This window comes from Scyliorhinus torazame, chromosome 7, assembly GCF_047496885.1.
Source record: "Scyliorhinus torazame isolate Kashiwa2021f chromosome 7, sScyTor2.1, whole genome shotgun sequence".
Taxonomy (NCBI): Eukaryota; Metazoa; Chordata; class Chondrichthyes; order Carcharhiniformes; family Scyliorhinidae; genus Scyliorhinus; species Scyliorhinus torazame.
In genome coordinates this window covers 43,293,681-43,320,893 of record NC_092713.1, presented here as the reverse complement: position 1 = coordinate 43,320,893, position 27,213 = coordinate 43,293,681, and the positions used below count along the sequence as shown (strand labels likewise).

General features: G+C 49.9%; 1 long non-coding RNA gene across 2 annotated transcripts in view; it reads right to left on the bottom strand.

Annotated features, from left to right (window-relative positions):
* Nucleotides 1-1,064: 1,064 nt before the first annotated feature.
* LOC140427273 (uncharacterized) overlaps nucleotides 1,065-27,213 on the bottom strand; it is a 123,481-nt gene continuing 97,332 nt past the window's right edge. For both annotated transcript variants that reach the window (XR_011948424.1, XR_011948425.1), the window contains exons 3-6: nucleotides 12,435-12,487; nucleotides 12,152-12,309; nucleotides 11,314-11,390; nucleotides 1,065-1,227 (exon numbers count right to left, since the gene is read on the bottom strand). This is a non-coding gene — a long non-coding RNA (uncharacterized lncRNA). The remainder of the gene's footprint in view (nucleotides 1,228-11,313; nucleotides 11,391-12,151; nucleotides 12,310-12,434; nucleotides 12,488-27,213) is intronic.

Below are 27,213 nucleotides of genomic sequence, written 5' to 3'. Positions count from 1 at the left end.
TTACTTTTTGGTCTCGTGAGGATCGCAGAATCACTTATTTAAACTGCTGTGGTCATCAGTGTGTCCTCATCGAGTTAAGTGGTTCACTGTAACTATGCAGAAGCACTGGGCTTCCTGCAGTGGGGGCAGGAAACCTGGACAAGGCGACCAAAGATAACAATCGAATAACAGCTATTAAAATTCCTTAAATAATAATAGAAATCCTTCCAAAGAAAGTATTTCAAACAAATTTGCTGCAAATAGAATGTGCCTCAGGCAAGGTTCTTGGAAAACAGCTTAAAACAAGTAAAAGATGCACTGAGATACAGTGTATGACACAGAACTATTTAAATAAATACTAATGGCAGGGGGAATTCAAGTTTGATTATGGGATTGTAGCGCACAAAGACTCCGTGAGACGAATAGAGTGAAGTCGATGAGGCTTTATTAAGCGTGTCTGTTCCCCAGCAGCCCGATAGTAAACTGGCCTGCGGGGGAAGGCACCGGCTTCTTATACTTCGCCTTCAGGGCGGAGTATGAGGTCAACGGCCAACCAGGACCCGGGATCTGTCAGCCAATGACATTAGGGCTTCCAGTCCCACATGACCCCCAATATATACTACCACATTCACCCCTTGTCAAAAATGAACCCGGCGGGGTGATGCTTCGTATGGTGGTAAGGGTTTACAGGGCTGGTCCTGGGAGGATAGAACAGTTACATGGTAGTACAGTATTGGACAGTATCGTCCTGTTACAACTATTTACAGAGGGTATAGGAAAAACAAAATGTTCATTGAACAGTCCATCTTTGTTTTACATCGACGCCACGAGTCGATCGGGCGGTCTGGTCGTCCGTGTCGATCGCCTCGGCCCCGGCGGTGGTGGTGGTGCTTGTACCAGTGTTGTCGCCTCCGGGAGCCGCACGGTTTCAGCTGTCGGTGCAAAGGGGAGGGGGACTGATCCTCCTGGGAAGGGGGCGGTCGTGGGGTGCGGCGGTGGCAGGAGGGGGGCGGTTGGGTTGATGGTGTCGGGGGGGTGTGCGTGGTGCCGGCGGGCGCCAGATCCCGCAGGGAGACCGTGTCCTGTCGGCCGTCGGGGTACTCCACGTAGGCGTACTGGGGGTTTGCGTGGAGGAGGTGAACCCTTTCGACCAACGGGTCCGCCTTATGTGCCCGCACGTGCTTTCGGAGCAGGATGGGTCCTGGGGCCGCCAGCCAGGTCGGCAGCGACGTTCCAGAGGAGGACCTCCTAGGGAAGACAAGGAGACGCTCGTGAGGCGTTTGATTAGTGCTTGTACATAATAACGACCGGATGGAATGGAGAGCGTCCGGGAGGACCTCCTGCCACCGTGAAACTGGGAGATCCCTGGACCGTAGGGCCAGTAGGACGGCCTTCCAGACCGTGCCGTTCTCCCTTTCTACTTGCCCGTTCCCCCGGGGGTTGTAGCTGGTCGTCCTGCTTGAGGCTATGCCCTTGCTGAGCAGGAACTGGCGCAGCTCGTCACTCATGAAAGAGGACCCCCTGTCGCTGTGGACGTATGCGGGGTAACCGAACAGCGTGAAGATGCTGTTCAGGGCTTTAACGACTGTGGCAGCGGCCATGTCGGAGCAGGGAATGGCAAAAGGGAAGCGGGAGTATTCGTCCACTACATTAAGGAAATACGCGTTGCGGTCGGTGGAGGGGAGGGGCCCTTTGAAATCGAGACTGAGGCGTTCAAAGGGGCGGGAAGCCTTAATCAGGTGCGCTCCATCTGGCCTGAAAAAATGCGGCTTGCATTCCACGCAGATGTGGCAGTCCCTTGTGACTGTACGGACCTCCTCTAAAGAGTATGGGAGATTGCGGGACTTGATGAAGTGGTAAAACCGAGTGACCCCCGGGTGGCAGAGGTCCTCGTGGAGGGTTTGGAGGCGGTCAATTTGTGCGTTGGCACATGTGCCGCGGGATAGGGCATCGGACGGCTTGTTCAGCTTCGAACATTAATGCAAATACATATTCAGAATCCCAAAGAACAATTTTCCAGGCAGATTATTTACTGCTGATGAGCTAACAAACCATTCGTTCCTAGGAGTTGCAAAAATACCATTCTTAAGTAGGAAAGAAAAGCGTTGGGTTAAATGATGCTAAACCAGAGATTATTCTGAATATGCAGTACCTCTGATATTTGGGCTCAACAATACAAAATCAATGCATCTTTTAAGGCTGTGGGCTTCCGAAGTGACATTTTAACGAGAGACGTGGAGGACAGCAGAGGGGAAGTTCTATAATAATTCATACCTTCAGTCATTGTTGATGAATGTTGGTTCCCTTTCATACTTCACTCCCATCACACTAGATAATGTAAATGCCGATTAAAAGTCAGCCTTTGTAAAGAGCTGCTTTTTTTTTTGGCGAAGCCTCGTGCATGATAATGCAGCTATACAGCAGTGCACAGTTTGTGAGCAGAGCAGGGACAGATGGTGCCTGTCCTCGACTATAAAACACCACAGAAACATCAATATCCACAGACACATCTAATCTCGAATAACTAGTTTCACACTTGACCTTGGTGGGGTTTGTCTTTCTTCTGCTGACAGCAGCTGAAGGTTATGTCACAGATTTGAAAGTTATAGAGGTGGCATTACGGCAAATCAAATTTTGATCAAATGCTGAACTTCTGAGTTTTCACTGACATCGGTTGCAGCTCAACGTCAGGACTAAATTTATTTTTTGCAAAATAAATTCTTGGGTTGGGAAGAATTTCAGGAACAGAAAATTAAATTAACACTCACTTTAACTTGTGATCTGCTTTAGGTTTCCCTTTTTAGACAATTCCTATTGACCCTCTCAAAATTGCTTTCTTCTCAGAAGCAGAGTTCCTAGGACCTTACAGATGCTGATTCCTCAGAGGAGATGATCGCTACTGAGGGTGCACTGTCACAGGACTCCCTCTTACCATCCACCAGCTCAAATACTCACTCTTTGGTAGAACCAGTCAGACAAAGAGTTGGGTTTTCACCTGGTGACTCACATTTCACAAGTGACAAGACTAGAGAGTTTTGGCATGGACAGTTGTGGAGCGTGCATGTTGCAATGTGCAGACCTCTCCAAGCTATGCCCAACTGGGAACAGATGCTGTACCTTGGGAGAGGTCAATGAAAAGGATAATCATTGAAGAGCACAAGAAAAATGTACCTTCCAAACACCCAAAATGGCGATTCTCGCTAGCGGCACCCCCGCTATTCTGAGGCCCGGGTGGGCCGAGCGGCCAGGCCAAAACGGCGGGTTCCCCACGGCGCCGTCCACACCTGGTCGCTGCAGTCGTAGGCGGTGCGCAAACGCTGGGGGGGGGGGGGGGGGGCGGCCTGTGGGGGGGCGAGGGGGGATCCTGCACCGGGCTTCACCTTGAATGTGGGGTGGCCCGCGATCGGTGCCCACCGATCGTCGGGCCGTCCTCTCTGAAGGAGGACCTCCTTCCTTCCGCGGCCCCGCAAGATCAGTCCCCCATCTTCTTGCGGGGCGGATTTGGACAGGACGGCAACCACGCATGCGCGGATGACATCCGTTATGCGGCGCCGGCCGCGACATCTATGCGGCACCGCTTTTACATGGGCGACAAGGCCTGCGCGGGTAGATGACGCGGCCCCAATACTGGCCCATTGTCAGGGCCTGAATCGGACGGGACCGGGGCCGTTCCGCACCGTCGTGAACCTCGACGGCGTTCACGACGGCGCGACCACTTCTGCGCGGGAGTGGAGAATCCCGCCCACAGGACGGGATTCTCGGAGCCCGCACCGGGTCTGAGAATTGCCGGGGGGGCGGGCCGAGAATCCCGCCACGCTGCTCCGACGCCAGGTGCCAATTCTCCGGCGACTGGAAAATCGCCTCCAATCGCGCCTGCGTACTCACCACAGTGATTCTCCGCACACCACGGGCTGAACTCCCGCCGAGTTCCGCAGAGTCCCGCCGGCGTGGTTCAGGCCTGGTCCCACCCGGCAGGAGCCCGGACCGGCGGCGGATGTGGACGTCCTGGTGGGGGGGATGGGGGGATATGACACATGGGGGGGGGCCTCCAGGGGATCCAGGCCCGTGATCGGGTGCTTCCAATCGGCGGACGGCCGCGATCTGGAGGGGGCGAACCTCCTGCTGCGCGGGCCCACTGTTCGGTCGCGGACATATTGCTCTGCGCCGGCGCGGAGACGGCAACCACGCACATTGCCAGCGTGGAGTTTGCTGTGGCACGCATGCGTGGACCCACGCAGGCCGTGGAGGGCCGGCTTTCGGCGCCGGAGCAGTGCACAGCACTCCGGTGCCCTACTAGCCCCCGAGGAAGAGGGGAGTTACTGGGCCTGGAGGCCTATTTACGCCAGCATCGCTCGCGCTGGTTTTGACGCCGGCGTCAACACATGGCCGCGATTCCGGCCACAATCTATGACTGCCGAGAGAATGGAGGAACCCCCCTCAAGCGTGAATGGGTTGATGGCGCAGGGCATTGCAATAATGTACTCCTCCCTGGGTCGACCAGCCAACTCTGTGGAACACCAACTGGGGTCATCAAACAAGCCCATGCAGATCTTGGCAATGGCCGTGCATGCACTGAATGCCAGCATGTCCGATGCCTTCATAGAATGGCAGACACATTGGGCGCGATATTCTCCACTCCCACGCCGGTTGGGAGAATCGCCTGGGCTGCCAAAAGTTCCGGGGACGCCGGTCCGACGCCCTCCCGTGATTCTCCCAAGCAGCGGGAACGGCCCGGTCGAGTTTCACGGGCCGCAGGCCGGAGACACCGAAAATGGCGATTCTCCGGCACCCCCGCTATTCTGAGGCCCGGATGGGCTGAGCGGCCAGGCCAAAACGGCGGGCTCCCCCCAGCGCCGTCCAAACCTGGTCGCTGCAGTCGTGGGCGGTGCGTGAACGCTGGGGGGGACGGCCTGTGGGGGGGGCGAGGGGGGATCCTGCACCAGGCTTCACCTGGAATGTGGGGTGGCCTGCGATCGGTGCCCACCGATCGTCGGGCCGTCCTCTCTGAAGGAGGACCATCATCCTTCCACGGCCCCGCAAGATCCGTCCCCCATTTCTTGCGGGGTGGACTTAGAGAGGACGGCAACCCGTGCATGCGCGGATGACGTCCGTTATGCGGCGCCGGCCACGTCATCTATGCGGCGCCGCTTTTACGCGGGCGACAAGGCCTGGCGCGGGTAGATGACGCGGCCCCGATACTGGCCCATTGTCAGGGCCTGAATCGGTCGGGACCGGGGCCGTTCCGCGCCGTCGTGGACCTCGACGGCGCGGCCACTTCGGCGTGGGAGTGGAGAATCGTGTCCATTAACCTTGGCCTTATAGCACCTCATTGATCTTCATCAAGTTGCTCACCAGTTGATAGGAAGCAGCGAATCACACACATACCCTGGGAGACATGGTGGTGAATAGAGCCTTGGAAGTGGGGACCACACTCTCACCTCCCACCTGTTGCCCAGCTGCCTGCCTCACATTCTAATGGTTGAGTCTGCCACAGCACCGGCGCAGTTGGAGAAGTCTTTGGCAGAAGTGAAGAAGACCTCATAGTTCGGGCAGCAATCTGAGAAGCCTGCTTCTAACTCTGCTGGAAGCAGAGGATGGACAGCATGTCGGAGCTGTGGCAAAAGGAAGAATAAATCTTTGTGGTTGACTGAGGGTAGGCACATGGGTGTCTGAGAAAATGTTATGTTGCGGTTTCAATCATCTGGCCGATTCACATAGATTTTATCAGCCTTTGCTGTTGTTTATTCTTGTTGTTTATTCTTGGCCGCTGGTGGTAACTTGCCTTTTCACTTGCTTACTGATGAATGAAAAGTCGTGAATTGATGGGGACCAAAGGAGGGGTGTACAATGGGTAATTGATTGATTGCAGGGCAATTTGTATAAGTGGTATTAATGTGGGGGTGGAGGAGAGTGACTGGGGGAAACATGGGCATGACATCAGTCCAATGATGGTAACTAACTGGATCTTGCATTAATAAGAATTATAGAATTCCTACATTACAGAAGGAGGCCATTCAGTCCAGCAAGTCTGTACCGACCCTCTGAAAGAGTGCCCTACCTAGACCCATTCCCCCACCCTATGCCTTTAACACCATAACCCCACTTAACCTGCACATCGTTGGACATTAAAGGGCAATTTAGCATGGTCAGTCACCGAACCTGCACTTCTTTGGACAGTGGGAGGAAACCAGAGCACCAAGAGGAAACCCTCGCAGACACGGGGAGAAAGCAAACTCCACACAGTCACCCAAGGCTGGAATTGAACCCGGGTACCTGGTGCTGTGAGGCAGTAGTGCTATTTACTAGCCACCGTACCACCCCAATGAAATCCTTGGAATCCTGGGCAGCAATAACATGAGCAGCTGATGCTAAATTATCGTCATCACTGTCATGTGAGAATACCTTTAAGAAATGGGTGTTTATAAATGGGTGTGTATATAAATATCTGCAGTGAGAGTACCTTTAAGAAATGGGTATTTATTACTGCAGTGATGTCAGAGAGTGGGTGGAGCTGGGCTGTCTGTCAGCTTTTTACTTTTGTTTTAGGCTGTTTGTTGCAGGGTGTGTTTTAGTTTCATTTTTCAGAGCTGGATAGCTGCAGTCACAGCCAGAAGGGGTATTAGTCTCTCTCTCTCTGTAATCTAAAAACTGTAAATCGATCCTTTGGTGATTTAAAACTAATAACTGCTCTCAGTAGTGACTTTAACCTGATGTGCTTCTGTTAAAGGTTTTGTTTTTAAATCTTTTGGATGTTAAAATGAAAGCTTAAAGGATTACTTAGTGTTGTAGTCTTTGGGGGTTGTATTTGAATTAATGGCTGCTAAGATGCTCACTGTATGTTTTAATAAGGTTAACTTGAGTTCATAGAATGAACATTATTTTGCTTTAAAAAATACTTTTCCATTTCTGCTGTACCACCCTGTAGAGTGGGCCGTGTGCTCCCCATACCACAATCTAGTAAACGTTGTGGGTCAGGTGAACTCCATGATACACTTTGGGGTTTTCTAAACCCTGGCCCATAACATCACCTTAATCTTCCTCAACTTCCTCATTGGAATCATCTACAGGCCATGTACACTCCTCACCTTGTACCTCCTGCAGCTCCAAACCTCACAGCCACAGGATGGTGTGTTGAGTGCAACACATTATGACTATCCTGGAACCCTACTGTTAAGTAGAAGGACACTTCCAGATCTATCTAGGCACTTGAAAAGCGTGCCATGCAGGCTGAATGACACAACTGGTGGTCACCTAACTGTGGTTGCAACCCTCTTATGCTTCATTGGTGAGGTTGCTCATGGCCACCATCAGCCAAGTTTGCAGGGGATATCCCTTTGCCACCTAGCAACCACCTCATGAGTGGGTGCTTCCAGGTCCAAAGCCAACTGGGACTCTCATAGGATCCTGGCAGCTGCTGAGAAATCATGCGCTCACCTGTAGAAATATCTTTTTGTGTTTACACACCCATTGCACACTGCTGAAGTGGAGGCCTGTGCGGTTCACAAATATTCTCAGTTGAACCAAGGGTGCCCTGATTCCACAAGCACACAGCCGAAGGCATTCTGAGCCTGTGAGAAACAACACTGAAAAGCAGAGCTCCTGCTCACTGACTGACATCATCGCAGACAAATCTGATTCAATTACTGGCCCTGAAGTATGAACTGCCAGGCCCTTGTCATGCATTTGTGATGTGGAGATGCCGGCGTTGGACTGGGGTGAGCACAGTACGAAGTCTTACAACACCAGGTTAAAGTCCAACAGGTTTGTTTCGATGTCACTAGCTTTCGGAGCGCTGCTCCTTCCTCAGGTGAATGAAGAGGTCTGTTCCAGAAACACATATATAGACAAATTCAAAGATGCCAAACAATGCTTGGAATGCGAGCATTAGCAGGTGATTAAATCTTTACAGATCCAGGCTGAATGACACTGCATTTGTGAGTCACTAACTGGAAGATCCCCTGGCAAAATCATTACCAGAGAACTGGAATGATCCAGGAGGCAAAAGCGTTGTGGAGGAGGGCTGGTTACTTTGACAGCCACTGGTAGCACATGGCCACCTTGTCCACTTAGCAGAAGATCTTCTTCGAGGAGGCAGCAGATATCTGTCACCACCTGACATGCTGCCCTGACCCTTCTAAAACACTCCTGTTCAGACAGGTCAAGGAAGTTCAGCTTTTCTCTGTCCATCTGGAGGTATGGATATTGTCCCTTCAAAGCTGCACCCCAGCAGCAGTGTAAGAATAGTAATAATAACCTTTATTGTCACAAGTAGGCTACATTAACACTGCAATGAAGTTACTGTGAAAAGCCCCTAGTCGCCACATTCTAGCGCCTGTTCGGATACACGGAGGGAGAATTCAGAATATCCAAATTACCTAACAGCAAGTGTTTTGGAAGTTGTGGGAGGAAATCGGAGCATCCGTAGGAAACACACGCAAACACGGGGAGAACATGCAGACTCTGCACAGACAGTGACCCAAGCCAGGATTCGAACCTGGGACCCTGACGCTGTGAAGCAACGGTGCTAACCACTGTGCTACCGTGCCGAGTGATGTTACTGATAGCCATAGAGTTTTACAGCACAGAAAGAGGCCCTTCGGCCCATTATTTCTGCGTCGGCCATCAAACACCTATCTATTCTAATCCTGTTTTCCTGCACTAGGTCCATAGTCCTGAACGCTATTGTGTTTCAAGTGCTCATCTAAATGCTACTTAAATGTTGTGAGGGTTCCCACCTCTACCACCCTTTCAGGCAGCGAGTTCCAGACTCCCACACCCTCTGGGTGAAAAGGTTTTCCTTCAAATCCCCTCTAAGTCTCATGTCCCTTACCTCGATGGGCCGAATGGCCTCCTTCTGCACTGTAAATTCTATGATTAACTAAGACTAGCTTTTAATTCCCGATTTATGGATTGAATTTAAATTCTACCAGCTGCTGTGGTGGGATTTGAACCCATTACCCCCCGCAATAAACTAGTCCTCTGGACTATGAGTCCATAGCAAGATTGACCCTTCTCAAAGGTCCAAACTAAGTTCCCATCTAAATATGGTGGGGGAGGCAGTGGAATAGCAATCCAGAGACACCAACTCTCCAGGTTCAAATCCCATCACTGCAGATGGGAATTAAAAGTCTAATGGTGACATGGAACCATCTGGTTCACTCCTGTCCTTTGGGGAAGGAAATCTGCCATCCTTACCTCGTCTTGTCTACCTGTGACTCCAGATCCCTTCAAGCGCAATTAGGGATGGGTAGCAAGTGCTGCCTCAGGCAGCAACACCCACGTCCCATGAACAAATAAAAAACTATTGTTCCTTCTCAAAGGTCCAAACTAACACCATCCTGATCTTATTTAGTAAACCTCTGAAGTGTAGAAATAAAATTCTCAGAAAAAGCTCTGTGAATAAACCATAAGAAGGTATGTGTGAGTACTGAATGCTTATCAGCAGCCTGGTGGCACAGTGGTTAGCACTGCTGCCTCACAGCACCTGGAAACCATGGTTCAATTCCAGCCTTGGGTGACTGACTGCCTGTGTGGAGTTTGCACTTTCTCCCCATGTCTGCGGGGTTTCCTCCGGGTGCTCCGGTTTCTTCCCTCAGTGCGACGATGTGCGGGTTAGGTGGATTGGCCATGATTAAGGAGTAAGGTTGTGAGGCTAGGGCCGGGGAGTGGGCCTCGATCGGGTGCTCTTTGGAGGGTTGGTGCAGGCTTGATGGGCCAAATGGCATCCTTCTTTATCGATGGAATATATCAACCCTGCCAATTAACTGCCCTTGTTTTTTTTGCTTTGCTTTCAATGACATAAAGCCTAGGATATCTGTGGATTCACCAATAAATATAAATATATCTCAATAGGTGATCCATCACCCCTGAGAGGATTGGACACAACCAGCCTAACATTCCTGAGTTAAAAGTGGAAGTTGGAAGGCTGAAACCAACTTTCAGATGCACTCGTATTTTCTGGCCAACTTTCACATCCGACCTGCGCCTCAACCCATACACTCTTCCATGTTAAAATTCCCTCTCGAGTCTTGATCCTTAAGACCTTTCTGCTTTGGGCAGGTCATTGAAGTTCTGAAGAAGCTTGTTTTAAGTAGGAGAGCTTAACAGCGGAAAGACCAGCCTGACTTCCACTCAACTGCAGTGTTTCACATCACGAGCACTTGCGTTCAAACCCACTCAAATGCTTTTCTCCACTTTATACTGGGACCCGTGCTGCTTTCCACTGTCCTTGGCTATCACAGAAAAAGGGGGATAAATTCAGCAACTTCTGATTCCACTCACAACAAAGTACAACTGCAAAATATGGCTGAGCTTAGTTAGTAGTTCCACAGCGGCAGGGAGTCAATGACATGCAGCATTGCGGGAGAATGCCACACTGATTGAATGCTAGCTAACCCTGTGCATCTGTCACTGTGTTGAATTATGCATCTTCAGCATATTCTTGTCTGTCTGCAGTTTGAGGGTGATTCAGGTTGATTCCTCCATGATGGAACATTGGCTCTCAACAGCAAGGTCAGAAATGGTGACAGTCAGTAAATTAGGAACATATGTGTTTGCACCTTCAAAAGGCAACCCTGTATTTAACAACCTAACAATAAATAGCGACCTATTTTTGCTCCAAATTGAATGCACGCTTAATGGGCTGGAATATATTCCCATGAACAAACATGTTCTGGAACACAAGACTATAACATATTAGGAACTGATTATACATTATCTATCAGTGGGAAAGGAGGGTCAGACATTGGCATTGCCATCCACAGGAATACACTGGCATTACCATAGATTACCAGACCTTGCAGGAAATGGCACAGGCACTCAGGATTGCTGTCAGACAAGGTGTGGCACCGATGAAGAACTTGTCTGAGTCTTACATACATTTTTAAAGGTCATTATGAAAATCCTTGGTGTCTATTTTGACAATTGGGTGAGCCACAAAGACTTGTGATTACAGCACTGGCCCCAGTACAGCATGCCGTCGCTGCCAATGATGAACAAAATAATTTCAAGGTTTACCTTTACTGCTCTCTTCTCTCCCTCCATCCATAGAAGTGGCCGAAGCCAATGGTATGCTGGCTTTATGACCCAAATTCAGACATAAAATGGTGACCGTTGTCCTATTCATGTCACAGGACTCTGATTTACATAGTGTGGTAATACCAGGTATTGCGGTACCCCAGAGGTGGATGACCATTGGCTAGACCCAGGAGTCTACCATTGGCTGATGTACATAGCTCCGCCCTAAGAACCGATGCTGTCCCAGCAGCCTTCACTTTCTGTATCGAAGTTGCTGGGGAACAGTTCTAGCAGATTAAAGCCTATGTTATGACTCACCTTGTCTCAAGAGTAATCGATTGCGCATCACACAGTCAAAGGGATCCATTGCCTGAAACACGCTGGCATTTTGGACACTAGAGGCAAAACACATTCAAAACTGTGTCAGGCACCTTGTCAGTTTTAATGAGGCGTGAAGACCATTTGGCCCATCTTTGCAGCCATTACCATTCCATTAACAGCAGGTGAAGGGGGTGAAAACTGACCACAAGCTGATCTCTGAACATGTCAACCGCCTCCGGCAACAGTTCTCGGGGCTTTACATCATGAGTCAAAACACAGTCACTTTGCTGTTCAGTAACATATGTGAGCAGGTCTGTGTTACTCAACTCTGATTATGAATTACTGTCTTGTGGTGAAGGTATTCACCTAATGCATGTATGATACTGTAACCTATGACCTATGACCTGGAAGTGGTGATACGAGCTGTTTCCAGGTACTGTACTGTAACCCCGGTGGGCTCCGCCTCTGGCTCCGCCCTCACCGGGGCATATATAGACCGGCCGCCTGTGGGCGGCATTCATCTGTACAACCGACTCTGGCTAGGCAAGTTCATGATTAATAAAGCCTAATGTTCACTCGCTCTCTCTGCCTCTCGGTGAATTGAAGGTCTATCATGTCTTTTCTCAGCAGACAACTGTTGAGTCTGCAAATTTGTCAGCCAAAATTATGACTGATCAGAGCTGTCATGAGCCTTTTATTCCCTCAGTGCAAACATCTTCCAATCAATGATTGATTTCTCAACGAACTTAAACACTCAAGGATGACCCAATTCAGGACATCATTTATGTGTACTTTAAGGAGACCTTTATTTCAAAAAAAAGGTGAGCACCATTACCTCAGAATATTTTCCGCTGTACTGACTGCTGATGATTTAACACAAGGGAAATGCAGTCGGTGAACAGCGATTCCCAGATTCTCTTGTGCTTTTCTGCTTCTGATGTCACTCTCATTCCTGATGCCAGCTTGGCCACTGCCCTTTTGAGGATTTTGAGGCTGAGGGTGGAGATTGAGCGATCAAAAATGTGTATAAATATGAGGCACGTAACATAGGCCACTTAAGTGGATTAAATGTTGAATAGAAAAGCGTGTAACTTTTAATGCGAGTTTGCGTGAATTACCTGTATATTAATAGGTAGCTGATGGAAACATGTGCATCAAGGTGTTGGGAAGACTGCATAAAGGAAAGAAAGAAAAGGTTAAAATATTTTGGGGTGGGGAGAGAGATACTAATTCATTGTTAACTCTTTCCTCACCTGTTTTCCTGTAGCTTCCCTACAATACACCTGTATTTCCGCTTGGATCCAATACATCTCGACGACAGGGGCTGCATTTAGGCGGAGGAGGCAGAGGATTGGTTTCTGGATTCTGAACTGGGAACTGTTCAACATTTTCATTGTAGCCAGCCAATTATTAGCTGGGGTGGTGGTGGTGGTGATCTGTTTTGGGGCCACTGCTGTTTGTCATTTTTATAAATGACCTGGAGGAGGGCGTAGAAGGATGAGTGAGTAAATTTGCAGATGACACTAAAGTCGGTGGCGTTGTGGACAGTGCGGAAGGATGTTACAAGTTACAGAGGGACATAGATAAGCTGCAGCGCTGGGCTGAGAGGTGGCAAATGGAGTTTAATGCAGAAGAGTGTGAGGTGATTCATTTTGGAAGGAATAACGGGAAGACTGAGTACTGGGCTAATGGTAAGATTCTTGGCAGTGTGGATGAGCAGAGAGATCTCGGTGTCCATGAACATAGAACCCTGAAAGTTGCCACCCAGGTTGAGAGGGTTGTTAAGAAGGCGTACGGTGTGTTAGCTTTTATTGAGTTTAGGAGCCATGAGATCATGTTGCAGCTGGACAACACTCTGGTGCGGCCGCATTTGGAGTATTGCGTGCAATTCTGGTCGCCGCATTATAGGAAGGATGTGGAAGCATTGGAAAGGGTGCAGAGGAGATTTACCAGAATGTTGCCTGGTATGGAGGGAAGATCTTATGAGGAAAGGCTGAGGGACTTGAGGCTGTTTTCGTTAGAGAGAAGAAGGTTAAGAGGTGACTTAATTGAGGCATACAAGATGATCAGAGGATTGGATAGGGTGGACAGTGAGAGCCTTTTTCCTCGGATGGTGATGTCTAGCACAAGGGGACATACCTTTAAATTGAGGGGAGATAGATATAAGACAGATGTCAGAGGTAGGCTCTTTACTCAGAGAGTAGTAAGGGTGTGGAATGCCCTGCCTGCAACAGTAGTGGACTCGCCAACACTAAGGACAGTCAAATGGTCATTGGATAGACATATGGACAATAAGGGAATAGTGTAGATGAGCTTTAGAGTGGTTTCACAGGTTGGCGCAACATCGAGGGCCGAAGGGCCTGTACTGCGCTGTAATGTTCTATGTTCTATCTGCGAATGATTTAAATTGAAGTTGGCCAGGGGCAGCTGGGATAATGCTCGTATTATTTAATACTTCATTGATGTGTGATAAATTTTTGTCAAAACTTGCACTTTTTAAAACCCCATGAAACAATTCAATGCTGCAAACCCTGTTCCTGACAGGCTGCTTCTCTTCAGCAATACACAGCTCCCAATGGCAACCCACCATATTGTTACCAAGATTTAGTGAGGTTTTAACATTATCTCATCGTCAGGTCTTACCATTCCTTTGATGAAGCTTTGCTCCTCCTATGACAGGCTTGTGATAGTTGGTATAGTTTAACTTCAAACAATTTATTAAAACCTCGCAAAGAAAGCGTGGGAGTGCCAAGGTGTCCAGGTGGCATCATGCTTGTGCCGGGGATTGGCCCCAGGGGTGCCCTGCCCTTATGAGGAGGGGTGCAGAGGGCTCAATGACCCCTTTATTGGTGAATTGGGGCATTGAGGGGTCCGGAGGCGATGGTGGAAGGGTCTAGATATCGGAGCTCCATTTAAAAATGGCATCCCAATCTCTTCCTGCACTGATGACCAGAGCTTATTAGTGCAGGAAACAGGATATGGGGAGGGGGGATACGGGGGATATGGTGGAGCGGGGATATGGGGGAAGGGGGATATGGGGAGGGGGGATATGGGGGAGGGGGGATATGGGGGAGGGGGGATATGGGGAGGGGGGATATGGGGGATATGGGGAGGGGGGATATGGGGAGGGGGGATATGGGGGAGGGGGATATGGGGGATATGGGGGATGGGGATATGGGGGAGGGGGGATATGGGGAGGGGGATATGGGAGGGGGATACGGGGATATGGGGAGCGGGATATGGGGGAGGGGGGATATGGGGATGGGGGATATAGGGAGGGGGATATGGGGACATAGGGAGGGGGTTATGGCGGATATGGGGGAGCGGGGATATGGGGGAGGGGGGATATGGGGAGGGGGGATATGGGGAGGGGGAAGGGGGATATGGGGAGGGGATATGGGGAGGGGGATATGGGGGAGAGGGGATATGGGGGATATGGGGAGGGGGGATATGGGGGAGTGAGGATATGGGGAGGGGGATATGGGGGATATGAGGAGGGGGGATATGGGGGATATGGGGAGGGGGGATATGGGGATGGGGGATATGGGGGGATATGGGGGATGGGGGATATGGGGGAGGGGGGATATGGGGGAGGGGGGATATGGGGGAGGGGGATATGGATATCGAGCGGGGGGGGAGGCTCACCCTGCCTGCTCTGACGAGGTCGTTCACCTTCTTGTGGCACTGGATGCCTGTCCGTGGTGTCAGGGCCACAGCGGTGACGGCCTCTGCCACCTCCCTCTACAGACGCCGGCTGTGGCGTGGGGCAACTCTGCGGCCGTGTCCGGGATACAGTGCCTCCCTCCTCTGCTCCACTGCGTCCAGGAGCGCCTCCACATCGCGTGACTCGAACCTCGGGGCTGAGCAGCGGGCGGCCATCCAGTCGGGTCTTCTGGTCGGGTGGGGGGAGCAGCGCGTCTTATGAGCCATCACGCCGTGCGGCGTGCATGACGCCGCACGGCGTGAACCACGTGAGCCAGCGAGGATAGCGTCACGTCGCTGCTAGCCCATTCCGGGCAGGAGACTTAGCGACGTTTGGGGCGGCGTGATGCAGGTGGGATTTCGCCGTTTTTGGCGCCGGTCGGTGGACATCCCGCCGATAACGGAGAATTTCGCCCCATGAGTTGGAAATTGTGGTTATATACAGTTCTGATGCTGGTGATGACCCATAAGCACCTCCTGGACGCCCAGTTTTGAGTTGCTAGATCTGTTTTAAATCATTTACCCTGGTGGTAATGCGATACAACACAATGGAGAATTGTAAAGATGGGACATGGTCATCACGAGGACAGTGCGGAGGTCACTATTACCAGTACTGTTCTGGACAGATGCACCTGTGACAGGTCGGCTGATGCAGATGAGGTTAGGCATGGTTTCCCCCACCACTGGCTGAAGACCCAGTCTAGCAGCTATTATCCGTTAGACCTCAGCCAGCAGTGATATTATCGAATCTTGGTGACAGAGGTTGAAGTGCCCCACCCAGAGTACATCCTTATCACACTCGGTGCTTCTCCCAGTTGATGTACTGATTCATCGGCTGAGGTGGGAGTACGCAGTGGGCGCAGGAGGTTTCCTTGCCCATGTTTGACTTGATGCCCTGAGACTTCATGGGGGTCTAGAGTCAACTCCCTACTCACTGTGCTGTCACTGAGTCTGTCCTACCAGTGGAACAGGACATATCCAGAGCTGGGGATGGAACAAATCTGCCATAAGCATGGCTCTGTCAGGCTGTTGCTTGACTAGTCTGTGGGACAGTTGTTTCAGGACCTTATATGTTAGTAAGGAGGACTTTGTCAGGGCTGGGTTTGTTGTTTCTAGTGCCGAGGTCAATGTCAGGCGGTGTCCATTTTAATTCCTTTTTGTTGACATTGATACTCAGTAGCTTGCTTCACCGGTTCAGAGTCCATTGAGCCATATTACTGTGGATATGGAGGAAGCCATACCAGGTGAAGCCAGCGAACCAGATGGGTTTTCATAACAATGGTTGTATGGTCACCACTACTGAGACTAGCTTCGCTGTTAGCTCCAGATTTATTCATTGAACTTTAAATTCCACCAGCTGCCATGGAGGAGTTTGAAACCATTCCACCAGAGCATCAGCCTGGTTCTCGGGACTTTTTTTTTTAATGCATTTTATTCAAACTTGTATGAAAGTAGGTTACAGCAAATAAACACCCCGGGAAACATTCTTCTCAACAATCAACTATACAGTTTGTACAGATTTTTCTCCTTTTTCACCCCCCCCCCCCCCCCCCTCCTCACCATTACCCACCCCCCTGCGACGAACAGTTCCTCAAACATGGTCACAAACATCCCTCACCTTTTCTCAACCTCCCCTGCTGAGCCCCTTAACTCGTATCTTCTCTAACCGCAGGAAGACGAACAGGTCACCCAACCATGCTGCTACCCTCGGTGGCGATGCCAACCGCCACTCAAGCAAAATTCGTCGCCGTGCAATCAGAGAGGCGAAGGCCAAGACATCAACCTTCCTCCTAGTGTGATTACTGCCTGCTTCATCATCTCCGGCAACTTCCCCTTCTCCAGTGCTTCATTAAACACCCCCAACAGCTGTGGTGCCAGGTCCGCCGCAAATTCCTTATAAAATTCTGCCGGGTACCCATCCGGCCCAGGGACCTTCCCTGCCTTCATACCCCAGATACTATCCAGCACCTCCCTCAGCCCCAGGGGCTCCTCCAACACCTGCCTCTTTGCTTCCTCCACCTGGGGAAATTCCAGTTCATCCAGAAACCACCCCATGTCCTCCTCCTCTCCTCCTGGATCTGCCTCATAAAGTCCCTGGTAATACTCTCTAAATGCCTCATTTCTCTTCCCTGGCTCTGACACCACATCCCCAGCCTCAGTCCCGATCTTCGATATTTCCCTGGACGCAGCCTCCCTCCGCAGCTGGTGCGCCAGCATGCGGCTCACCTTCTCCCCATACTCGTATTGCACCCCTCTTGCCCTACGCAGTTGCCCTACCGCCCTCCCCGTTGTCAGCCTGTCAAATTGCCCCTGCAACTTTTTCCTCCTCACCAATCCCTCCACGGTGGGCACCCTCGAATATTCCCTGTCCACCTCCACTATCTCGCTCACTAGACGGTCATGTTCCGCCCTCCTTTCCTTCGCACGAACCGTAAATGAGATAATTTCTCCCCGGACCACTGCCTTTAGTGCTTCCCAAAAAATGCCCGCCGGCACCTTCCCATTCTGATTGAACTCCACATAATCCCAAATCGCCAACCGCACCTTATCACAAAACCCTCTATCCGCCAACAACCCCGAGTCAAACCTCCACCCCGGCCTCTGCTCTCGTCCCGTACCGAACCGAATATCCAGCCAGTGGGGCGCATGGTCCGAGATAACTATCCCCGCATACTCTGCCCCCTTCACCCCAACCAAAATCTCCCGACACACTACAAAGTAATCAATTCTCGAATAGACCATAATACCATAATACATAGGAGCGGAAGTAAGGCCATTCGGCCCATCGAGTCCACTCCACCATTCAATCATGGCTGATTTCAACTCCATTTACCCGCTCTCTCTCCATAGCCCTTAATTCCTCGAGAAATCAAGAATTTATCAACTTCTGTCTTAAAGACACTCAACGTCCCGGCCTCCACCGCCCTCTGTGGCAATGAATTCCACAGACCCACCACTCTCTGGCTGAAGAAATTTCTCCTCATCTCTGTTCGAAAGTGACTCCCTTTTATTCCAAGGCTGTGCCCCCGGGTCCTAGTCTCCCCTGCTAATGGAAACAACTTCCCTACGTCCACCCTATCTAAGCCATTCATTATCTTGTAAGTTTCTATTAGATCTCCCCTCAACCTCCTAAATTCCAATGAATATAATCCCAGGATCCTCAGACGTTCATCGTATGTTAGGCCTACCATTCCTGGGATCATCCGTGTGAATCTCCGCTGGACCGGCTCCAGTGCCAGTATGTCCTTCCTGAGGTGTGGGGCCCAAAATTGCTCACAGTATTCTAAATGGGGCCTAACTAATGCTTTATAAAGCTTCAAAAGTACATCCCTGCTTTTATATTCCAAGCCTCTTGAGATAAATTACAACATTGTATTTGCTTTCTTAATTACGGACTCAACCTGCAAGTTTACCTTTAGCGAATCCTGGACTAGGACTCCCAAGTCCCTTTGCACTTCAGCATTATGAATTTTGTCACCGTTTAGAAAATAGTCCATGCCTCTATTCTTTTTTCCAAAGTGCAAGACCTCGCACTTGCCCACGTTGAATTTCATCAGCCATTTCTTGGACCACTCTCCTAAACTGTCTAAATCTTTCTGCAGCCTCCCCACCTCCTCCATACTACCTGCCCCTCCACCTATCTTTGTATCATCGGCAAACTTAGCCAGAATGCCCGCAGTCCAGTCATCTAGATTGTTAATATATAAAGAGAACAGCTGTGGCCCCAACACTGAACCCTGCGGGACACCACTCGTCACCGGTTGCCATTCCGAAAAAGAACCTTTTATCCCAACTCTCTGCCTTCTGCCTGACAGCCAATCGTCAATCCATGTTAGTACCTTGCCTCGAATACCATGGGCCCTTATTTTACTCAGCAGTCTCCCGTGAGGCACCTTATCAAAGGCCTTTTGGAAGTCAAGATAGATAACATCCATTGGCTCTCCTTGGTCTAACCTATTTGTTATCTCTTCAAAGAACTCTAACAGGTTTGTCAGGCACGACCTCCCCTTACTAAATCCATGCTGACTTGTCCTAATCCGACCCTGCACTTCCAAGAATTTAGAAATCTCATCCTTAACAATGGATTCTAGAATCTTGCCAACAGCTGAGGTTAGGCTAATTGGCCTATAATTTTCCATCTTTTTCCTTGTTCCCTTCTTGAACAGGGGGGTTACAACAGCGATTTTCCAATCCCCTGGGACTTTCCCTGACTCCAGTGACTTTTGAAAGATCATAACTAACGCCTCCACTATTTCTTCAGCTATATCCTTTAGAACTCTAGGATGTAGCCCATCTGGGCCCGGAGATATATCAATTTTTAGACCTCTTAATTTCTCTAGCACTTTCTCCTTTGTGATGGCTACCATATTCAACTCTAACCCTGACTCTCCTGAATTGTTGGGATATTACTCATGTCTTCTACTGTGAAGACTGGCGCAAAGTACTTATTCAGTTCCTCAGCTATTTCCTTGTCTCCCATCACTAGATTACCAGCGTCATTTTGGAGCAGCCCAATGTCTACTTTTGCCTCCCGTTTGTTTTTAATGTTTTTCAGAAACTTTTACTATCATTCCTAATGTTACTGGCTAGCCTACCTTCATAATTGATCCTCTCTTTCCTTATTTCTCTCTTTGTTATCCTCTGTTTGTTTTTGTAGCCTTCCCAATCTTCTGACTTCCCACTACTCTTTGCCACATTATAGGCTTTCTCTTTTGCTTTGATGCATTCCCTAACTTCTTTTTTCAGCTATGGCTGCCTAATCCCCCCTCTGATAACCGTTCTTTTCTTTGGGATGAACCTCTGTACTGTGTCCTCAATTACTCCCAGAAACTCCTGCCATTGCTGTTCTACTGTCTTTCCCACTCGGCTCTGCTCCCAGTCGATTTTCATCAGTTCCTCCCTCATGCCCCTGTAGTTACCTTTATTTAACTGTAACACCTTTACATCTGATTCTACCTTCTTTCCTTCAAATTGGAGATTGAATTCTACCATATTATGATCACTGCCTCCTAAGTGTTCCCTTACTTTAAGATCTTTAATCAAGTCTGGCTCATTACATAACACTAAGTCCAGAATGACCTGTCCCCTCGTGGGCTCCATCACAAGCTGTTCCAAAAAGCCCTCCTGTAAACATTCAATGAATTCCCTTTCCTTGGGTCCACTGGCAGCATTATTTAGCCAGTCCACCTGCATATTGAAGTCCCCCATGATCACTGTGACCTTGCCTTTCTGACATGCACTTTCTATTTTGTGGTGCATTTTGTGCCCCTGGTCCTGACCACTGTTAGGAGGCCTGTACATAACTTCCATTATGTTTTTTTTGCCTTTGCGGTTCCTCAACTCTACCCACACAGACTCCACATCATCTGACCCTATGTTGTTTAGTGCTATTGATTTAATTTCATTCTTAATTAACAAGGCATCCCCGCCCCCTCTGCCCACCTCTCTGTCTTTTCGATAGGTTGTGAATCCCTGGATGTTTAAATGCCAGTCCTGAACACCCTGCAACCACGTCTCTGTGATGCCTACCACATCATACCTGCCAGTCACAATCTGGGCCACAAGCTCATCTACCTTGTTCCGTACACTGCGCGCATTTAAATATAGCACCTTTAATTCTCTTTTGACCGTCCCTTTTTGTTTTCTTAGTGTGGTGGACCTTGGTTTACTGAGCCTTTCCATACACTGTGTCATATTTTGTGGGATGGGGACTATCGTAACCTCTCCTGAGTTCTGTCTTTTTGTGCGTTTTTGTATTCCTAAGCAGCTACGCTTCCCACTGATTACTTCACTTCTTGGTTCCCTGACTTTCCCTTCCCCCCCCCCAATCTCTAGTTTAAAGTCCTATTGACCACCCTATTTGCTCTTTTCGCCAGAACACTGGTCCCAGCTCGGTTCAGGTGGAGACCATCCCAACGGTATAGGTCCCCCCTGTCCCAAAACTGATGCCAGTGTCCCATGAAAAGGAACACTTCTTTCCCACACCACTCTTTCAGCCACATGTTAACTTCCCTTATTCTTGCCTCCCTATGCCAATTTGTACGTGGCTCGGGCAGTAATCCGGAGATTATGACCCTTGAGGATCTGTTTTTTAATTTGAATCCTAGCTCTTTATAATCTCTAAACAGGTCCTCTTTTCTAGACTTGCCTATGTTGTTGGTACCGATATGGACCACAACAACTGGATACTCCCCCTCCCTCTCCAGTATCCTTTCAAGCCGGTCAGAGATGTCCCGCACCCTAGCACCGGGCAGGCAACATACCATGCGAGACTCTTTATCCTGCTCACAAAGGATACTATCTCTCCCCCTGATAATAGAATCCCCTACAACTACAACTTGCCTATTTACTCCCTCCCCTTGAATGGCCTGCTGAACCATGGTGCCTTGGACAGCTGACTCATCCTTCCTGCAGCCCTGGTCGCCATCCACACAGGGAGCAAGTGCCTCATACCTGTTGGACAGGGTCAAGGGCTGAGGCTCCTGAGTTCCTGACTGCTGGTTCCCTTTACCTGCCTGACTTGCAGTCACACCCTGCTGCCCCTGGCCACTGGCAGGATTTAAACTACTTACTCTGACAGGTGTGACTGCCTCCTGAAACACAGTGTCCAGGTAAGTCTCCCCCTCCAGGATGTGCCTCAGTGTTTGAAGCTCAGACTCCAGCTCATCAACTCTGAGCCGGAGCTCTTCGAGCAGCCAACACTTACTGCAGATGTGGTCGCTGCAGCTCGCAATGGGATCTGCCAGCTCCCACATCAAGCAGCTCAAGCACATCACCTGACCAGCCATCACTAATTAATTAATTAGTTTTATTTAAGTTTACGAGTTTAGCTGTGTTTTTTTTAAAATTTGGGGCAGATTTGCTATCAACCAATCAGATCACAGCTTCCCTCTGATGTCACTTTTGGAAAAGAAAACTGGAAAACAGGAAGTTGCCGTTAGGTTTTTATACTCACAGAGACTGCTCCTACTCCTCCGAACGGCTCCCGAAATTAGGCCGGAAGAAAGAGAGAGAACAAAACAGTCGGGAAAAAGCACCTTCTCCCACTCTTCACCGAATTACCTCACTGCACCAAATTACCAAATTCTCACTCTGTCTGTGTCTCACTCACTCAGGCTGTGTCTCCTTGACCAGCGCAATACACCTTATCGACATGTGAAAAGAAAGAATACTCCCTTCCCCCTGGGTTCTGAAAGTGCCATGGATCCACTATACCCATCCTCTCCATAACCCACCCCCCCCAGCTCCCTTGCCATTCTTACCCTACCCATCGACCTGGGTCTGGATCTATCCACCCTCGGCTCCAGGACACAGTTAAAATCTCCTCCCATGATCAACTGGTACGTGGCCAAATCCGGGATTGCTGCCAGCAAGCCCCTCATAAAACCCACATCATCCCAATTTGGGGCACACACATTTACCAACACTACCGGTGCCCCTTCCAATACCCCACTCACAATCACATATCTCCCACCTGGATCCTTCACCTCCTTCGCACTCACGAATCCCATTTTTTGCTCATTAAAATCGCCACACCCCTCAATTTCAAATCAAACCCCGAGTGAAAAACCTGCTCGACCCACCCCTTCCTTAACCTAACCTGGTCCTTCACACGGAGGTGTTGGTTCTCTGGATTTCTGGCTCAGTGACATTACGCTACACCATCTCATCTTATGCAATGTCTTTCATAACCTCAAAGACATCCCAAGGCGTTTCAAAAGAAATGAAATAGTTTGGAAGTCCAGCCGTTGATGCAATGTAGGAAATGCAGCAGTCAATTTATTTCAAGTAAGTCTGTGTTAGTGGTGCGGGTTGAAGGAAAATATTGGCCAGGACTCTGGGGAGAATTTCCCTGCTCTTCCTTGAATCATATCATGGGATCTATTATATCCATCTGAGAGGATACGCTATTGATTTACCACCTCATCAGAAAGACCGCCTCTGATAATACAGTACTCTATTGAGGTGTCAGCCTAGATTACGTGGTTAACTCTCTGAACCTGATGCTGTTCTCTACCAAATGGCTGCACTTCCATCGCTATCAGTGCAACTGCATCCCCCACCAGCACCCTATACTGCAGTGATACCCAAGCAGTTTGTAAGCAGGTAAATCTAGGCTGTCCCTTCAGCAGCAGATGGCATGCAGCCGCAAGCTGGTCCATCTGGTGTATGAATATAAGAGCCACCTTGGGCCTTGCAGCTACCCACATCCTGCCCTTTCTCTGTCTCAGGAGGACCATTTTGATGCATATGCCCTATAGGAAAGGCAGCAACTGTTAAAAAGGGAAAGCACAATAATGGAAACTGACCAGGACAGACAGTCAGCAGCACCTAGAGGATATTGCGAGAGGAGGACACTGGGACAGACAGTCAACAGCACCGAGAGGAGAGTGCGAGAGGAGGACACTGGGACACCAGGACAGACAGTCAGCAGCACCTAGAGGAGAGTGCGAGAGGAAGACACCGGGACAGACAGTCAGCAGCACTTAGAGTAGAATACGAGAGGAGGACACTGGGACACCAGGGCAGACAGTCAGCAGCACTCAGAGGAGAGTGGGAGAGGAGGACACCGGGACAGACAGTCAGCAGTACTTAGAGGGGAGTACAAGAGGAGGACACCGGGACAGACAGTCAGCAGCACCTAGAGGGGACTGCGAAAGGAGGACACCAGGACAGACAGTTAGCAGCACTTAGAGGAGAGTACGAGAGGAGGACACCGGACACCAGGACAGACAGCCAGCAGCACTTAGAGGGGAGTACGAGAGGAGGACACCAGGACAGCCAGCTGTACTTAGAGGAAAGTGTGAGAGGCGGTCACCGAGACAGATAGCCAGCAGCACTTAGAGGGGAGTACAAGAGGAGGACACCGGGACAGACAGTCAGCAGCACCTAGAGGGGACTGCAAAAGGAGGACACCAGGACAGACAGTTAGCAGCACTTAGAGGAGAGTATGAGAGGAGGACATCGGGACACCAGGACAGTCAGCAGCTCTTAGAGGACAGTACAAGAGGAGGACACCGGGAGAGACAGTCAGGAGCACTTAGAGGAAAGTGTGAGAGGAGGACACTGAGACAAACAGTCAGCAGCACCTAGAGGAGACTGTGAAAGGAGGACACCAGGACAGACAGTTAGCCGCACTTGGAGGAGAATACGAGAGGAGGACACCAGGACACCAGGATTGACAGTCAGCAGCACTGAGAGGAGAGTGCGAGAGGAGAACACCGGGACAGACAGTCAACAGCACCGAGAGGAGAGTGGGAGTGGAGGACACCGGGACAGACAGTCAACAGCACCGAGAGGAGAGTGTGAGAGGAGGACACTGGGACACCAGGACAGACAGTCAGCAGCACCTAGAGGAGAGTGCGAGAGGAGGACACTGGGACACCAGGACAGACAGTCAGCAGCACCTAGAGGATATTGCGAGAGGAGGACACTGGGACAGACAGTCAGCAGCACTTAGAGTAGAATACGAGAGGAGGACACTGGGACACCAGGGCAGACAGTCAGCAGCACTCAGAGGAGAGTGGGAGAGGAAGACACCGGGACAGACAGTCAGCAGTACTTAGAGGAGAGTGGGAGAGGAGGACACCGGGACATCAGGACAGACAGTCAACAGCACTTAGAGGAAAGTGCGAGAGATAGACACCGGACACCAGGACAGTCAGCACCACTTAAAGGAGATTGCGTGAGGAGGACACCAGGGCACCGAGACAGACAGTCATCCGCCACCAGTACCCTAGTGTCCTAGTGTCCCTATACTGCAGTGATAACCAATCAGCTTGTCAGCAGGTAAATCCAGGCTGTAACTTCAGCAGCAGATGGCACGCAGCCGCAAACTGGTCCATCTGGTGCATGAGTATAAGAGCCACCTTGGGCCTTGCAGCTACCCTCATCCTGCCCTTTCTTTGTCTCAGGAGGATCATTTTGATGAAATACATGCATATGTCCGATAGAAAAGGCAGCAACTGTTAAAAAGGGAAATCACAATAATGGAAACTGACCAGGACAGACAGTCAGCAGCACTTAGAGGAGAGTACGAGGTGAGGACACCGGGACAGAGAGTCAGCAGCACTTAGAGCAAAGTACAAGAGGAGGACACCGGGACAGACAGTCAGCAGCACTTAGAGGAGAATATGAGAGGAGGTCACCGGGACACTAGGATAGACAGTCAGCAGCACTTAGAGGAGAGTATGAGAGGAGGACACCGGGACACCAGGACAGACAGTCAGCGGCACTTAGAGGGGAGTACAAGAGGAGGACACCAGGGCAGTCAGCAGCACTTAGAGGAGAGTGCGAAAGGAGGACACCGGGACAGAGAGTCAGCAGCACCTAGAAGAGAGTGCAAGAGGAGGACACCGAGACACTGGGACAGACAGTAAGCAGCAACTAGAGGGGAGTATGAGAGGGAGACACTGGGACAGACAGTCAGCAGCACCCAGAGGAGAGTGGGAGAGGTAGACATCAGGACACCAGGACAGATAGTCAGTTGCACTTAGGGGAAAATGTTAAAGGAGGACACGGGACAGACAGTCAGCAGCACTTAGGGGAGAATGTGAAAGGAGGACACCGGGACAGACAGTGAGCAGCACGTAGAGGAGAATGTGAGAGGAGGACACCGGGACACAGAGACAAACAGTCAGCAGCACCTAGAGGAGAGTGCAAGAGGAGGACACTGGGACACCAGGACAGACAGTCAGCAGGACATAGAGCAAAGTACGAGAGGAGGACACCGGGACACTAGGACTGTCAGCAGCACTGAGAGAGGAATTTGAGAGGAGTACACTGGGGCAGACAGTCAGCAACACATAGAGGAGAGTGTGATTGGAGATTGAAAACAGTGCGAGAATGCAATCAGAGTTTAAGTCCTAACTTGGATTTTGGAGCTCCTGGGGTGATGTCAGAATTCAAAGCAATGTGGAGCAAGTGGAAGTAGTTGATTGTGAACACAGTTGAGTAAGTATTTACTACTTCTGTTACATATAGTTTGTAAGGTCTATATTTTTAGTTTGTAAGGGCAATATTCTGTTGGAACAAAGGGCCTGGAGTAATATATATTAATTGAAGATTGAATTTAAAGGGGTAAGTCATGGTTGGAGAGTTCTAACCTGTGATATGCTCCTTCTGCTCTGTGTGGGAAACCAGAATCATTTCCGGTGCCTGGAGCCAGCTTGTGTGCAGGATGTGTCTCCAGCTGAAACTCCTGAAAGCCAGTGTTTTGGAGTTGGAACAATGACCGATAGTACCATAAGGCTGAGAGTATCATGGATAGCATATAGAGAGAGGTGGTCATACAGCAGGCTACCTGTCCACAAGCAGGAAGGGAATTGATGACCACCAAGTAGAGCAAGAGAACTTGGCAGTTAGTGCAGGAATACCGTGTGACTATTCCCCTGCAAAACAGATAGACCGCTTTGGATACTGTTGGAGGGAAAGGCTGTTCATGGGGAAGCAGCAGCCAAATTCACTGCACCACGGTTAGCTCTACTGCACGGGAGAGGAGTAAGAAGTGGACATGCAATAGTTATAGGAGATTCAATTGTAAGGGAAAAACATAGGTGTTTTTGCGGATGCAAACAAGGCTCCAGAATGGTATGTTGCCTCCCTGGTGCTAGGGTCAAGGATGTCTCAGAGTGGCGACAAGGTATTCTGGAGGGAGAGGGTGAACAGTCAGTGGTTGTAGTACACATTGGCTCAGACGACAGAGATAAGTAATGGGATGAGGTCCTAAAAGCTGAATATAGGGAGTTAGGAGGATAGTTAAAAAGTAGGACCTCAAAAATAGCGATCTCAGGATTATCACCAGTGCCACATGCTAGTCGGAGCAGGATATATCAGATGAATACACGGTTGAAGAGGCGGAGGGGTCAGATTCCTGGGATATTGGGGCCAGTTCTGGTGGAGGTGGGAACAGTACAAACTGGATGAGTTGGACGTGGGCAGAACTGAGACTGATGTCCTCGGAGGAGTATTTGCTGGAGTGGTTGGGGAGGGTTTCAATTAAAATGACAGGGGGACGGGAACCTATGCAAGGAATCAGAGAAGGGGGAAATGCGGAAAAGAACAAAAGACAGAAAGGGGAGTAATGAAAGTGATAGGCAGAGAAATCAAGGGTCAGAATCAAACAGGGCCCCAGTGAAAAATAATAGGGGCGAGACAAGGAATGTTAAAAAGACAAGCCTTAAGGCTTTGTGCCTC